The sequence below is a fragment of the Vicugna pacos genome, chromosome 16, assembly GCF_048564905.1.
Source record: "Vicugna pacos chromosome 16, VicPac4, whole genome shotgun sequence".
Lineage (NCBI taxonomy): Eukaryota > Metazoa > Chordata > Mammalia > Artiodactyla > Camelidae > Vicugna > Vicugna pacos.
Genome location: NC_133002.1, coordinates 5,914,894 through 5,931,538, shown reverse-complemented (window position 1 = coordinate 5,931,538; position 16,645 = coordinate 5,914,894). Strand labels below are relative to the sequence as shown.

The window sequence follows — 16,645 nt, the reverse complement described above, 5'->3', positions numbered from 1 at the left end:
GTTGGCTTAGCACATTCTCCTTGCAAAGACAGTATGCTGTGGGTCTCATAACTTGACTCTCACTGCTTTCACTGCTCTGGAACCAAGGCTGACCCTGGGAGAATCTGGCTCCACCCTAATTATTTTGCCACTTATTTCCTGAAGACCATTTTGGAGCTTACTGGCAGGAGGACCGAGTTTGCTTGTCAATGATTGATTCGGAAGGTCTTCTCCTAACTTCACTGCTGCTGCCGACATAAGGAACTGTAATTACCTGGAGGTTTCCCTGGAAGAAAGCACATGAACATCCAGTGAGATGCTTTACAAATACTTGTGGATAGACACGTGGACATTCACTTGCATGTTCACTGACTCAAGCATATCGGTTTATACACCGTTACAAAGAGATGGAGAGATTTCCATTAAGGAAAGTGATTTCTTGACTAGAGTAGAAAACCAGGATTGAGTGAGTCAGTAAGTCACATGGGAGAGGGCACTGGACTCGGCATCAACAGAACTGGGTTCTCGTTCGGGCCCTGTTGTTAAGTGTATCATCATAAGAAAATTGCCTGACTCCTCCGGACCTCAATTTTTCTCCTCTGTAAATGGAGAGTTCCGACCCAGTGACCTCTAGAATTCATTCGCTTTTCTATGCATAAACTTACATTAGCACAGACATACTTGTCTGGTTTTGCACATTTTCACACTCCTGAATAGTGAAGTGGGTGTAGGTAGACCACGTTCCTACAACGGTTGGGCTGAGAGGTCATGAGGATGAGCAGAAGACGCCAGGTGAGGGATCCTGTCTGCAGTTTGGGAGGGCTTTCCTAGACAGGTAACAGCTTGTAGAACTTTTTTCTAAAATTGTGTCTTTTAGTAAAGATAGGACATCTCATCTAATACTCAGCTGACTTTGTGATAGCACAGCTAGGTGCGTCACAAGGCAGAAGTGAAGATCTCCTCAGACCCTCTGCCTAAGGCCAGAGCCTCTGTGGTCTCTCTGCCCGCTGTGAACGTGCTCCACTGGCACCACCATCGGTCTGGCTATGCCTAAGAAGGTTCTCGAGGCTGATGCTCTGATAATAGACCCACAACTGTTTCTCTACTACTTGATTCAAGGGACTTTCCATGAGGGAGTGCCTGAGATGTAAGTCAAATCATACTTTAACTATTGCCCTGTTACCTGACATTTTAGTTCAGGTTGAAATCTGGCTAAGTGGAGCATCAAGGGAAATCTTGGTGGGAAACAGGAAGGAGAGAGAGATCACTGAGAGACAGCGTGTTGCCTGAGATGTGGAAGGAGGAGAGGATGTGCTGAACGTCCAGCCATGGTGCCTTCCAGCCCTTCATTCCACAAGTCTTTATTATGGGCCTACAGTGTGCCAGACACCATTCTAGCAGTGAGCACCAGCACATCTGCATTCACGTGAAACGATGGGAAGCAGATAGTAAACGTGGTTGAGAATAAAATAATACAGATGGCTAATAAGTGATATATAAATACACATGCAAGAGAATTAAAGGTTGTGATCATTGTCGCAAAGCAGCAAACAGGGTGATGAGGTGAAGGAGCCCTGGCAGAGGCCACTTTAAGTAGGGTGGTCATGGAGGACTTCTCTGAGGAGGTGACATTTGAGCTAAGAGAACCAGGGGAGTTGGTGTCCTCGAAGCCAAGAAAGGAGAGTATTTCCAGGAAGGGATGGTCAGCAGGTTGACTGCTGAGAAATGTATCTAGTGAGGACAGAACGTCCACTGGACTTGGCAGTTCTGCGAGAGCAGTTCCACTGGAGTCGGGGAAGTAGGAGGGGCTGAGAGGGAACTGGAGGTGATGAAGTGTAGGGCATCTTTCTAAGACATTTTGCTATGGAAAGGAGCCAAGAAGTGAAGCCAGCCGAGTAGAAGGAACATACATGCCTCAGATCTTCATGGTCCAGAGCAGCGTTGTCTTGTTGCTTTTTCCTTCTGCAGTTGCCTGATTCTCAGCAGGGCGAGGTGGGTGGAGAATAAGGGGACTCCATTACCTTTCCTAGGTTTCATCATTTTTGCTTACTATTTCCTTAATATGATGGCATGGTTCTCTCCTCCCTTTTGGTATCAGACACTTCCCCCTTTTGCTCTGTCTGAAGTTTTCTATAGACTAGTTTCTGGATGCGATGCCATGTTACAGCGCTGCCACCTTGCAACCGGGGAGGGAAAGGCTCTGAGTGCTAGTCTCATTGTGTGTCACAAGGGGGCAGAAGAGCTCACTCTTCCCGAAAGAGACCTTGTGCTTGGACAAAGACAAGCAAGAGTTTTCTCTGGCTGATCTCAGGCCCTTCCCAAAAGTCCCAGTCAGAGCAGCTACACTGTGGGGTACTGAGAAGCGAGAGAGCTTCATTAACGAGTCAAAATATCTAGTTTTAGAAAAATAGACCCAGAACTGTTTCTCTACCACTTGACATTTTGACTGGTTTTCTAAGTGTTTGCCGTCTTTGTGGAGGAGAGAATTTCTGTTCTGATCTCATTTCCCCACAACGAAACTTTCAAATTTAGGAGCGAAAAAAGCTGTGAGTTTTATGGTGTGTGCAGATGAAAGATGTGACTCTGGAAGATAGTAGGAAACCCCAACTGACAGGTGCAGCAGGGTGGGTCTGTGGGAGGAGCGCTTGACAAGAAGCCAGGAGGCCTACCTCGGTTCTAGATCTGGGCTCTGCAGTTGATAGAATCACTTTGTCACTTACCTTCTCTGGCCTCTGTTCCAGTTTCTTTCCTTCTCTCCTTCTTTCTTTCTGTTAATGGAGGTACTGGGAATTGAACCCAGGACCTTGTGCATGCTAAACATGCACTCTACTACTGAGCTATACCCCCCCACCCCTGTTTCAGTTTCTTTAGTGAGGTTGGACGAGACGGTTTTGAAGGCCTCTTCCGACTCTAAAATGATTATTTCAATGCCGTGCTCTGCTGCCCTTTCTTTTAAGGGTGTGTTTTTTTTTATTTGTTTGTTTGGCTTCATTTTAAATTCTTTTATTGTGGAATGTGGCATACATGTAGAAGAGTATATAGAATCCTTTACCCTTACTTGGGAGGGAGCAAGTAAACAGGAGAAGTGGCTGTGGCCTGAGCATCTGAGAACCAATCAGAGGGTTGGCACTGCGAGGGTTTGCCCGGCCCTGCTCAGTCCCTTGGTTGTACCACGTTGAAAAGGCAACTTGGCCCCTTTGGGACAACAGGAACTTTCATCTCCTGCAGATGGGAGTGTAAATGGGGACAGCCTGTTAGAAAACAGCTTGGCGTTAATCAGTGAAGCTGAATATACCCTGCATACCCTGCAACCCAGCTCCCACCTCTGGATTTATACCCTGGAAGAACTTCCACATGTGCCCCAGGAGCATTGTTCATTATGGGCCCAAACTTGAAACAATCTAGTGTCTCTCAGCAGTAGAATGGATATAGTAATACAATGAAATATTATAAAACAGTGAGAATGAACAAACTATTGCTATGTGAAACAGCATGGATGAATTTTACAGACATAATGTTGAGTAAATACATACATACATACATACATACATAAATAAATAAATAAATAAATAAATAAATAAATAAATAAATAAATAAAGCAAGCAAGCAAGCAAGCCAGGCACAAAAGAATGTGTTTCCTGTTATATAAAGTTCAAAAATAGGCAAAACTCATTTGTGGTGGTAAAAATCTGGGTAGTGGTTACTGACTGTCTATTTTACTGACTGTCTATTTTAAAAATAATAACAACAATGTGAACATCATGTAATTATCACCCAAAGTAAGGAACTGAGCATTGCCAAGATCTTAGAAGCTCTTTATATGTCTATCCCTTTGGTCACATTCCTTTCCCTTCTCCCAATTCTTATTTTCCCATGCTTTTGATTTTTATTTATTTTTATTTTCTCAAGTCTATACGTTTAGTTGCAGCCAGAGAAAAAGGAAGTGATATACATAGAGAATGAGAGAAGGATTTATGTAATCTCTTAGGGGGAGAATGTGATATTTTACAATTGAATTTCTATTAATGCTTTTTTCCCATGCCTTTAAAGACAGTGAACTATCTGTACATGTTATCACTAAAAACAATTTTTAAAATTCTATCTGCTCTTGAACTTATATAAATGAATTTTAAAGTGAATTTTTTATTACATGTAACACAAAGTGGATGCATCTCTCTTTACATCATCTCCTAGTCACTTCCCACAGTCAGGAGTAAGTAGTACCCAGATTTTTACCACCACAAATGAGTTTTGCCTATTTTTGAACTTTATGTAACAGGAAACACATTCTTTTGTGCCTGGCTTGTTTTTGCTCAACATTATGTCTGTAAAATTCATCCATGCTGTTTCACATAGTAATAGTTTGTTCATTCTCACTGTTTTATAATATTTCATTGTATTACTATATCCATTCTACTGCTGAGAGACACTAGATTGTTTCAAGTTTGGGCCCGTAATGAACAATGCTCCTGGGGCACATGTGGAAGTTCTTCCAGGGTATAAATCCAGAGGTGGGAGCTGGGTTGCAGGGTATGCAGGGTATATTCAGCTTCACTGATTAACGCCAAGCTGTTTTCTAACAGGCTGTCCCCATTTACACTCCCATCTGCAGGAGATGAAAGTTCCTGTTGTCCCAAAGGGGCCAAGTTGCCTTTTCAACGTGGTACAACCAAGGGACTGAGCAGGGCCGGGCAAACCCTCGCAGTGCCAACCCTCTGATTGGTTCTCAGATGCTCAGGCCACAGCCACTTCTCCTGTTTACTTGCTCCCTCCCAAGTAAGGGTAAAGGATTCAAACTAACCCTAGGTCCCAGATCACATGCTCTGTTACCCTGGGACTGTTGCTCGGAGTGGGATGGGGTGGTGAGTTTAATAACGTAAATCATTGCTGAATCAAGGGAGTATACAGAGGATATTTCATTCTTATATGGAGCACTAGTGGGAAACAGAAAGAGGCACAGAGAGAAAAGGGGAAGTAATATTTTCAGTGTGTCTACCATATTCCAGGTTTTGTGTTCGAAACTCAACATTTTGGTTATCACATCTAATCCAAAACACAACCTTACAAGGTAGGTATTGTATTTCAGTTTTGTTGAGAAGAAAACTGAGGCTCAGAAAGGGGGTCATTTGCTCAAGGTCCTGGAGCTTATTAGTGACAGAGCCAGGATTTAGAGCCTGGTCTACCCGATTAAAGAGCTCAAGCTCTCCACAGTGCAGAAGCTAGAGAAGGCAATGCCCCTGCTGCTCTGTTGGCTAAGATCGCCAACACCAAGACCCACTTCTTCTTGGGTCTGCGTGCTGTATTCACCCGCAGAACTGTGCTAGTCAATTGAGATGACTACCTCATTCAGTGATTTAAATTGTATTTTATTTTCATTCATTTCTTTGGTTTCCTCTATCCTTTCTTCTTCCTTTTCGTGTTCATAAAGAAATTGGGGCACATCAGCACAGCAGGGCCACTGGTAAGACTTGTGCTGAGGAGATAGCTTTCTACCTGCTAGTCTAGCATTTTAACCAGAGGTGAGATTTAAAAAGCCAGGGACACTGAAATCTTCTGGTCCAAGTTATGATATAGGAGAACCTTAAAACTGAAGGAATGAAAAAGATGAGAAGAAGTTGAGCAGTGGCTCAGTTTTCCTTAAAAGTAAAGACTCTACAAAAATTATTAGTGTTGTATTTTATTATTTACTGTGTTTCATATATAATAATAGCAGTGGAGAGTGAGGATGTTTGTTTGGGGTAGACAGGGGAGGCCTAAACATGTAGCAGGAAAAAGCAGAGTCAGACCTGGGAGAAAGGCTGGAGAAGCCTGAAGGGAGGGTGAGGGCAGGGGAAGGGAGTGATCTCCAGGAGCACTGATGGGCTTGCAGGAGAGGAGAAGATTGTAAAGCTGGGCAATATGAAATGTCAGAATCCCAGGAGTGGACAAGGCCTGAACAAGTCATCTTGTCCACTTTCGCACCTTCATATATAAAGTGCCTTTAAACTTTCTCTAGGTTTGTAGTTGTGAGGTATATAGGACTTAGAAAGGGATTAAAAAAAAAAAAGATACTGGAGGTGTCATGTAAGAAGCAGCTAAGCTTTGGTGACTGCCAGTTACAGATTGTACAGATAGAGACTGGAAGTGTCTGGGATTGGTTAACAAGGAGGGAGGGAGAGCTGAAATGCCTTGTGAAAACCCAAGTGTCCATGTGAAAACATTGTGGGGAGTTCCTTCCCCCATGAACACTGTCCTTCATTGTGAAATCCTACCTTTCATCATCAGGACCAGACTTATAAAGTGGCCTCCCTGAGGACATTTTCTGACCTTGTTGTGTGAAGTTCCCTCAGGCTCTTAACTGGACAAACCTGAATGGTGGAGCAGAGCAAAAGAACACAGCCTTCATGTCTTTTTCCCTTATCTCATGACTGAAGCCTCAGTTCTGGTCAAGGCACTTTCTTGATGAAGTCTGTCCATCTGTAAAGCAGCTAAGTATCCTACTGGAGGATTTGCCTCCCAGAAGCGACGTGGAAACGGACAAGCAAGTGTCTGGAGCACAGTGAGAAGTACAGAGCTGGTCTTTATTTCAGTCAAGGAAGCCTTTACTAATATCTCGACCTAGCTATCGAGGGGAGGACCAAACTATAAGAAATACTCTCCACTTTTACGATTATGAAAATTTAGCCGGGGAGAGCTAAAACCAACAAACACACACACATACACACACACAAACTTTTCGCCTAATAAATAACTTCACAGCTGAACCACGTGGTGGTGGCCAGATTGCTACAAGAATTCAGAGGAAAGATAAATCAGGAGAACCTGGAGAAATAAAAGAGATTCTTAGAGAAAATAGGACTCCCAAGGACTAGAAAAATTCAGAAAATTAGGAAGGAGGAAGAAGAAGTTTGCCAGCATAAGAAAAGGTAAGAATAAGCATGGCAAGGACTAGAAACCAGATTCGAAAATATGTTATATAGTGGGGGCCTGTGAGAAATAACATCCCAGTATATCCTCTATCCTCTGTCCCAAAGGTTGATCACTGACTTTGTCACTTAAGGAATTTGGATCCATGGCCAGACAGCCACCAGGACAGGGTGCTCTTCATGGGTCCATTTTCTATTAAGGTACTTTCTTTCCTCCCTTAGTTCAACTTAGGCCTGATCTGATGGACTTTCCTGCATAGGAAATGCAGGTGTAGGACGCATTGCTCTTTAACAGAGACACTGGCGGCAAAGGGGGGAACAATGATAAATCCTAAACTATTGTTCTTAAACTTCAGGGTAAATAATTACTGCTTTAAAAAAAAAGTCTGCAGTGGGGCTGGGAACCTGTATTATTATTTTTTTAATAAGTATTTTTTTGGTGGGGGAGGGGAGATAATTAAGTTTATTTATTTATTTCAAATGGAGGTACTGAGGATTGAACCCAGGGCCTTATGCATGCTAGGCATGCACTCTACCACTGAGCTATACCCTCCCCACTCTGGGAGTCTGTATTTTAAACAAGCAGGTGGTCAGTGGGACATACTCTGAGAAACACTATCATAAACTAGAATTGACAATGAAGTGCCAAAATGTCCTGGACAGTGACATACATACTGTTTATGTATTTCTGGGCTTACTCATTTTTGAGAATTTATCCTCTCCTAAGACTTACATGGTTATCATTTAAGGAGTAAGATGTAGACACTATTTTTGGTGCTTAGTTTTGTCTTCTCAGCTAGACTGTAATTATCTTAAAGACAGGGACCCCCCTCAGACTTTCCTTATTTTTCCCCACAGTAGGGTGAGAGACCATCTTTAAGGCTGGAAGGTAGGTAGAATGCTTTGGGGGAAAAAATCCCTAGTACCTTTATATAATCATCTTGAAAAACCTGGAACCCATTTGATATGTGGGACCTCGCATTCGTTTTCTTGGGCCACTGGAGTAGGGGAGCACAGACTGCGTGGCTTAAACAATAGACATTTATTTCTTCACAGTTCTAGCGGCCGTAAGTCCAAGATTAAGGTGTCATTCTTCTGAGGCTTGTCTCTTTGGCTTGTACACAGTCATCTTCTCCAGCCTAACAGCCACAATTCTGGTAAGTGCTTCATCAATTGTGATTCACAGGTTGTCTTCCTTTCATGTGTGTCTGTGTCATAATCTCCTCTTCTTATAAGGACACCAGTCATTTGGAACTAGGGCCTACCTAATGACCTCATTTTACTTTTATTTCCTCTTTAAAGATTCTAATATACTCACATTCTGAGGTCTGGGGCTTGGGCTTCAATGTATAAATTTTAGAACACAATTCAGCCCATTACAGCCATCTAGTTTCAGCTTCTAGAGATGTATTACTGACTCCCTTCTCCTACACCTGTTTGACTTGTATAGTAAGTTCTCTCCACCCTTTAGCTCTCCTTCTCCACTTCTTAAGCTTGTGTGGCAAGAATTCGTGGAACAACTCAAAAGAGCATGTAGTAGCGTTGCGCAGGTTGTGACATGCACCAAACAAAAGGATGCTTGGAGCTGTTGAAATTCCAGGTGTATTGTCTTAAAGACATAGCTTTCTGCCAGGCTGTCTTCACATTTGATGATAATAATTAGATTAGTATATCCTACGTAAGTGGTCTTGTTGTATCCTAACTTATCCTTCATTTTCTTTCACTGTAGTTCTTTCTTTAGGCCTTTCCTTGGCTAGTTAGTTCTTTAAAGAGCCCAGTTACTTCAAGTGTTCAATGAGGTCAAAAGCAGGACATGTAAGGGCTTGCTGAATATCACATAAGGACAGTTTTTGGTTTTGCAGTGCTCCTAAGGCTGATAAACAGCAACATCACTAAGAAAGAACCTAATATAAGTAATAGGAATTAGAAAATGTAGATAAAAAATAAAAAGGGCAACCTCAAGATTTTTAGTTCCTTCCAAAGTTACTACCTTTATACCAGTTTCGTAGTGCACTATTAGGGAGAAGCAGATTCCCTCTTCCCAGGCCTTTTTTTTTCCAGTCAGTCAAGTTAAACATCTTGTTAAACTGTGAAGTTGTTCTCAATTATCTTTATGTTTTGATTTCCTTCTTGGTTCAACTGTTCCACTGACAGATGTATCTAATGGTAGTTACTGTGAAATATGGCTCACTGCTCCGTGAAGTCCACATCTTCTTTTTTTAAAAATTGTTTTTTTTGCAAAGTGGATTTCCGATGGAACCACCTAGTTGTCTTTTGTTGTATTTTAATTAATTAATTAATTAATTAATTAATTAATCTTTTAGGGTTTTTTGGGGGGGTAATTAGGTTTATTTATTTTAAGAGAAGGCACTGGGAATTGAACCCAGGACCCTGTGCATGCTAAGCATGTGCTCTGCTACTTGAGCTGTACCCTCCCCTCACATCTTCTTTCTAAATGTCTGTTTTCAGTCCCTATTATTTTAAAGTAGGTCGGTAAACTCTTGGAGAAGCCACCACCTCGCGGTTTGATGAGGGCTCCTAGATGAACACTCTTCCCTGTTGACCAATCTTCCCGTCTTCCTGCTTCTGCTTCAGCCCAAGAACTTCTTACCTCAGGTGTGCACTTCTTCCCTATTGACTTTTTGCCCTCTGGCATAGAACTTTTTCCCACCTGCCTCTGTTCCTCTCTTGGCCTTTACCACAAACTTGTGTAAGGATCCGGAAAGCACTCTGGGCGGGGTTGGAAGGGGTTCGACTCACTCATTATTCTGAAGTGCAATTTTCTTTCTCTCTCGCCCAACAGTAGTGGTATTACATGTTGGGACTCTTTCCAGTTACTTTTAATCTTCAACACACAGCTACCATGAAACTCTTGTTATAAAATAACTGGCCGAACTGAAGAAATTGGTTGGCTTCTTGTCAAAGTCTAGGTGTAACCACAGTGGAGAGTGGCAGCCACGCCCACTGGGAGAAGTCAGGAATTTACTGCCATCTGTTTTCCCTGCTCGGGGCAGGAAGAGAAGCCTGTTCTTTGGCACACGGCCCTTCTTACTGAGCTTCCTTCATGGGGGCGTCCCCTCTGTGCTCCAGGATCCAGCACCTCAGACTCCTTTGGGGTGGGTGAGCCAAGCGAGGCTGGCCATGTGGTCCCAGAACAGGGGTTAGTTAGCCTGCACTAACTTGGAAACCAGCCTGTGTGATCCTGGGCAACTCGTGGACGCAACATCCACCTCTTTGGGGCGTTAGGACAGAACACGGTAAGGTCCTCACTGGGCCCGCACACCGCCGGCCCCACTCAGTCCTGCTCAGTTCGGGGCTCCCTTCCCGGGCCGCAGGCGGCTGGGCCCAGCCCCTCACTTTCCGCGGCCCGGGCGCCTGTCTCTCCGATGGGAGGTGCGTGTGGGGCCACTCCCCCGTTCCCCTGTCCGCCGGGAGGGGGAGCCGGCCCGCCGGCCCTGCACCGCCCCCGGAGAAAGGGCCCGCGGCCTCCCGGGACCCGCCCGCCCTCTAGCCGCTCGGCCCCGAATGGCAGAGCGGCGCTCGGACCATCCGCATCGCCTCACGTCGCCCCGCCCCGCCCCGCCCTCCCATTGGCTGTCGTCCGGCCCTCGAGGCCCGCGCCTGGCCACACCGCGGGCCAGACCGCGCCGCAGCGGGGAGCGGGGTCGGAGGTCAACGGCCTGGAGTAACCCCGGACGTAGTCACCTCATGGAGCTCGCCGGCTGAGGTGAGAGCGGGGGCGGGGCGGGGCGGGGCGGGGCCGACGCCGTGAAGCCCCGCCCCTCCCTGTGTGCCGGGCCGGCCTGGTGCCGCGCGCCTGTCAGCCATCGCCGGAGCTGCCGGCGTCTCCTACCGCCCAGTACCGCCTCCGCGCAGGGTCTCCGGGACCGCCGGACTGCGGACGCTGCCGTCTTGAGGTGAGGGGAGGGCCGCCCCGGAACCTGCGATCCCGGACGAGGGGAGGCTGTGGCCCAGGGAGGGGCGGCGGCAGCAGGGGGCCGCCTCCCATCTTCCGCCCGCACGCGGCCGGGGCTCCATCCCGTCCGGACCCCGTACCTGGCAGCCGAGAGCTCCCCGCAGCCTTGAGTTCCCCTGGAGGGACGCGGAGGGGCCTGGGGTCTCCCGGCATGGGAACTCAGTCCCCGAAACTGGGAGGCGTACAGCTCAGGGCCTCTAGGAAGGGGCTGGTGTGTCTGCCTGGGGCTCGTCCCCCACTCTCCCGCCCCAGTCCCGAGGTGGTCTGATCCCTTACAGACCCCTCTCTCCAATGGGTCCCTGCGCTAGGGAGAGGGAGAAGACCCACGTGCGAGGGGGATGTTGAGGGTTGGGTCCATTTGCACTGAAAATCTGCCTCTCTTGCAGAGTGAGGTGTGGGGTGCAGAGACCCGGCCTTCTGTAGCACTGTGTCTTTGTATCGTGGTGGGAGCCAGGGCCAGGCGAGTTGTCCCTTGCCAGTTCCTGCTCCCAGGCTTTTATATTTTCTGTGAGGAACGTAGTAAATGTGCATGCTGGCTCTTACTCCTTCACGTTTCCCATGCTGATCAAGGGAAGCTGTTGGAGACAGGACGTAGCAAGGTGATGTGAGGGTAATGATTTCAGAGGAAAACGTGCCTGAAGACCCTGCCCAGATCAGCGCCAACATAATTTTTGATTTGGGCGTGGGAAAGTGGACGCTAGTGGACCCTTGGAATCAGCTGTAAATATCAGGGACTCCAAGTAGGCCTTATGGGTGTTATAGAAGCAAATAAAAATATAACTGCCCAGGTAGAGGAAATAATTTAATTTCATGTATTTTTTTGGGTGTGGGGGGGTTTATGACTGAAATCAAAAGATTATGACTGAAATCAGGACTTCCTGATTCCATTTCTACTTAAGCAATGTTTTAGTAATTTCCCAGTGTGTGGAATAAACCTAATAACCTGGTCTTCAGTCTCAGAAGTTGGTTCCCCTTGACTCTTTTCATTCATTTTTTTTCCAGCTCCATAGTGCAGACTGAAAAGCATACTTACTTTGGTTACATGGTTTCTTCTTGCGTGGGGTCGGGGGGCGGCGGGTAAGAATTCCCTGTTTTTGTCTCTTGCTTCTTGGTGGGGATGCCTTGGATGTCTGTGAGGAGGATTTCTGCGCTGCCTGTTTGATAGGCATTTTTAAGAGAAGCCCTGTGGTCTAATAGAGCAGGACAGTAGTTGCAGTGTCCAGACAGATGCCTGCTTGCTACAAAGTAGCAACTCCTCCCATTTATCTTGCCTCGGTTTCCTCATTTCTAATAACAGGACTATTTCGAATCCAAGTTTAATTAACAAACATTGTAAAGTGATATATGAAAGATGTCAAAGGCAAAGTATTAATTTATGAAGCCACCTTATTTGTGTTACAGAAGTTTTGTTTAGAGCTCTCAGTGGGGAGAGAAATACATCTAGCATAAGGTTTAACTGTTTTTAAAGTGGGAGGAAAGGTTGAGAAATGGTGACATTTGGCTTAATCTTACAATTCATCTAATGACTAGGTTATGTGAAAGAATTGGCATTGTGAAAGCCAGCCTTTGAACTGTCTCACGTGACCTCTTTAAAGTGCTGTGGAAGTGTTCAGGTGTAAATCTCTGTGTGATACTCTATTTCCTTTTACTAGGAAATTTTTTTACCTGTCACACAGACTGATTTAACAGGTCTGGAGCTAGTGTTTTTCTTAAAAAAAGGTTTTTTTTGATAGTTAATATCCTGAAAGTCTTGGTTGAGGAAAGCAGTAAATTAAAAATTATTGGAATAACACATTGGAATTTACTATATTTAATTGGAGGAGACTTTTTACAATTCAGAAAAAAGGTTTCTATATCATTATCTAAGATGTTCTTAGAGATAAATAATAATAGGAGATATGCCTCAAGCATCTTTCCAAACCCCTAAAACAGTGAGATTATAAAGAAGTGAATGAACATCACAGAATCATTGGCTACAAAAATTTCTATAACTGTTGAGGTGAGTAACATTTTTAAAGGAAGCCTCCATTGATCTTCCACTTTAACAGATTATTGCTTAACTAGTGTTTTTGTAATTGCTTAACTAGTAATTTTAAAACTTAGTGAGTATCCATTACTGGGATCTAATGGGCTATGTGAAGATGATATTAAATAGAGGAAACTATGACAAAAGTGTCACAAGGCCCTTACACTTACACAAGGAATATGAATCTGAGTGGTAGGGCATAGGTTCTTGTGAGAGTTTAAGTCAGTCTTACTGTGTATACTCTAATGAATCAGTTCACTTACCAATTTGTTATTTATTCAAGTTACCATAAAGCAGTTTAGTCTATAGCCTCAGGATGGTTAAAAAAGGAACTGAAAAGAGGCTTCAGCAACACGGGATGTTAGTGCCTTACCCACAGGTTGGTGGTCCCAGTTGGTCTGGCCTTCTAATGATGCTATTTGGAACTTAGGCTCATTCCATCCTTTCAGCTTGCTGCACTCACTGTCCTTTATGTCAGGAACCACGGTAATATTTACCATCACATGACATCAGGAGTTGAAACTGCACAGCACTACTAGTTATAAAGTGATCATCCCAGATGGAATAAGCTATTTGTATAAATGATTTTCATTTTTGGAAATGATAGCACACTGAAAATTCTGAGTGAATTAATGGAGTTAAGTTTGAAAGGCAGACTCAGTTTTGGAGAATTTGTTTCAGGAAGTGTAAGGTTTCATTTATGAATATTTGGCTATGTCCTGTGATAGAAATAGAGAGTATACTCAGTAATGAAGTTCCTAAAAATTACCATCTGTTTTTATAGACAGCTTTCAAATCTGTCCTGCGTTGGATAAGTTGGCACACATGTATATGTCTGTATTTACACACATCCAGGTTGGGGCAGTAGTAGGTTCATAGGAGCTTGATTAGTTTTTAAGTTTACTAGGAGTAATCTCAGTAAATTGGCACCAAGGGGATAAATAGCTGGGTTGTTGGTGTTTTGAACTTCTGCTTTTAGTGGTATTCCTGGGCCTGGCAAGGCAAGCTGTTCAATTTCCCTTTGATTTTATCTTATAAAAATCCAAAAACTGAATAGAACTTTGAGTATTAGAATGTACCTTAGGAATTTTATAGTCCAGTTTTATTCTTAGTATGAAAATATTTTATCTGATACACCTTTTGAAAACTTCTGACTACAGGTAGTTCATCATCTGACGTAGCGTATGACTGGGCAACTAATTGAGAGTTGTTCATTATTTTCAACTTAAAACTGTCTCCCTAAAACCTATAAGGTGTTGTAGCTCCAAGAGGATGAGGAATTTCTGCTTTAACTTATAAATTTCTTCAGCTCCACATCTCTGCCAGGTAATGTAGAATACGATGCCTTAACACATCCAGAGGACTTGGAGGGAAAAAAAAATCAAGCAGTGTTTCTTCAAGGAAGAAATTGTTCTTATCCTTAATATTGTTTGGAATGTAGCTGACACACCTGCATTAGGCCATCAGCTTTTTCTAAATGCTATTCTGTGAAATAAGATTATGAGGAGGAATTGGTTCATAATCCCAGAGCTTTTTGAATTCACAAAATGGCTTTTTGCCTGGAGGCCTCTAAATGTTTCAATGGGCTACTGTTTGAAATCAACACATGATTTGTATCTCCTAGAATTGTGACTCAGATATATTCATTTCAGTTCCTATAAAACACTCAACCTACATAGCATTGTAAGGTGCTGAGGTGGTAGAATTTAGAACAGTTGAAAGAGATAATAACTTGCCCAGCTTCACTATTATGATAGAGTCAATTACACAGTAACACATTAATTTTCATTTTCTAAGTGAATGACATGCCAGTTTTCTACTTAAATGCTCAGGCAGGTATGAGATAAAGGATCAGAGTGGTGGCATGGAACTAATTGGGCAAAGCTTTTTATTACACTTATCTAAAATTTTCAGTTGCTAATACATAAGTGATAAGTTCACATAGTTCAAAATTTTAAATGTACAAAAGTGTGTACAGTTGACATTCTCTGTCCTAACTTTGTCTTGCAGCCAGCCCAGTTCCCCTTACCAGAGACAAGCAGCCTTATTCATTTTTTATTATAATTTCTTAATGGTAATTATCATATATGTTAATTTAAATTAAAAGTGAATGATTTCTTAATAATTGCCAGAGGTTTTATTCATATTCAAACAGGTGTATTCTCCCACTCTGCCAATTTTTTAATACAAATTATGCATAATTTAACACCATTCTTCATCTTTGGTTTCTTCTCTTAACATTAAGGGATGAACTGTTTACATTTTTATTTTCATCAAAGTTATACCTGCACATGGTTCCAAAGTGATATTGTTCTACAAAGTTTGCTACAATAAAACAGCAGTCTTCAGCCCCTGCTTTCATTTGTTTCAGCTAATGTATTTGTTATCCATACCCCTTTGTCTATGGTCTTCTTACATCTTGATTTTTCATTTTTCATTCTTTTTCGGGGGCTACTCTTTTTTTTGGTGGGGGTAGGTAGTTAGGTTTATTTATTTATTTTTAGAGGCGATACTGGGGATTGAACCCAGGATCTCGTGCATGCTAAACATGTGCTCTTCCACTTGAGCTATACCCTTCCCCCTTGATTTTTCATTTTTAGGTACTACCCATCGGTCTCCTACTGTGGAAGATGAGGATTTGGCTCTTTTGCCTCTTCTCGCCCTCCACTGTTTGCCTTTCCCATCCCCCACAACCAACTACCCAGTCAAGTTATACTGTAACTTTGGTTTTATCAGTATTCAGTCTTTACAGTATTATGAATGGTAACTGCTATACGTAATTTTGTTGCGTAATGTCCTGTGATTTCTGTGCTGCACAACTCTTTCCTTGGAGTTAATAAGGTCTTGATTTTTTTTTTTTCTTTGTTCTCTATGTGCCTGTCCTTCACTCATTCAACTTCACTCTTCACCAGTTTTCTAAGTCTCTGAGAAGGTTGAGATGATCAGCTATTCTGTTCATTGCTACCTTCTGTCAACTCTCCCTTAGACTCTTCTGACTGGCTCCAACCTAAGCTGCCAGCCTTCTACATCCAGCACCTGCTGTCTGTCATCCTGGGCTCGCTCTTCACCGTCATTCTGGGGGTTCTCTTTATTTCACTTCTGCTGTGAAGAGATTATTTCCCATGTTTTCTCTGTTACTGGTTTCTTCCCTCATTTTAGTGGAGAATATTCTCCAGGCGCATCCTGAGAAAGAAGGCATGGGAGGTAATATTTTTCCAACGTTTTATTTGGGGAAATTTTAAGCCTACAAAGAATAGAGAAATAAACACTACTGTACCCTTGGCCTGGATTCACCAATTTTAACATTTTGTCACATTTGCTTTCTCTCTCTCATATATGGGTATATGTATGTATACATATATGTGTGTATACACACACATATTTTTTTTCCTGAATCATTTCAAAGTGAGTTATAGACCCCATGACACTTGACCCTAAATATTTCTACATGTTTCTCCTAAGAACTAGGACATTCTCCTGTTTAGCCACTTACCATTATAAATCCCCCTAATTTAACATTCATGCACTAAGATATAGTACATTTTAAGTTTTTGCACTTGTTCCAGTAATGTCCTTTATAACTGTGTGTGTTTTAATTAATGATCCAGTAAAGAATCATTCATTACACTTGGCTCTCAAGAGTATTTAGTCTCTTTACTGTAGAAGTCACCCTATTTTTTTGTCTTTCATAGCATTTATCTTTGATTGACATTTTTAAAGAGTCCAGGTTAGTTGTCTTGTCAAATTTCCTACAGCCTG

General features: G+C 43.1%; 1 protein-coding gene across 5 annotated transcripts in view; it reads left to right on the top strand.

Moving 5' to 3' along the window:
* The first annotated feature begins 8,022 nt into the window (after positions 1-8,022).
* ACACA (acetyl-CoA carboxylase alpha) overlaps positions 8,023-16,645 on the top strand; it is a 222,571-nt gene continuing 213,948 nt past the window's right edge. For 2 of the 5 annotated variants that reach the window (XM_072940297.1, XM_072940293.1), the window contains exon 1: positions 10,690-10,801. The gene's annotated coding sequence lies outside the window, so the exon portion shown is untranslated. Of the gene's footprint in view, positions 8,042-10,533; positions 10,612-10,676; positions 10,802-16,645 lie in introns of those variants that run through there. The other 3 variants (XM_072940295.1, XM_072940294.1, XM_072940296.1) reach the window with 3 other exon arrangements.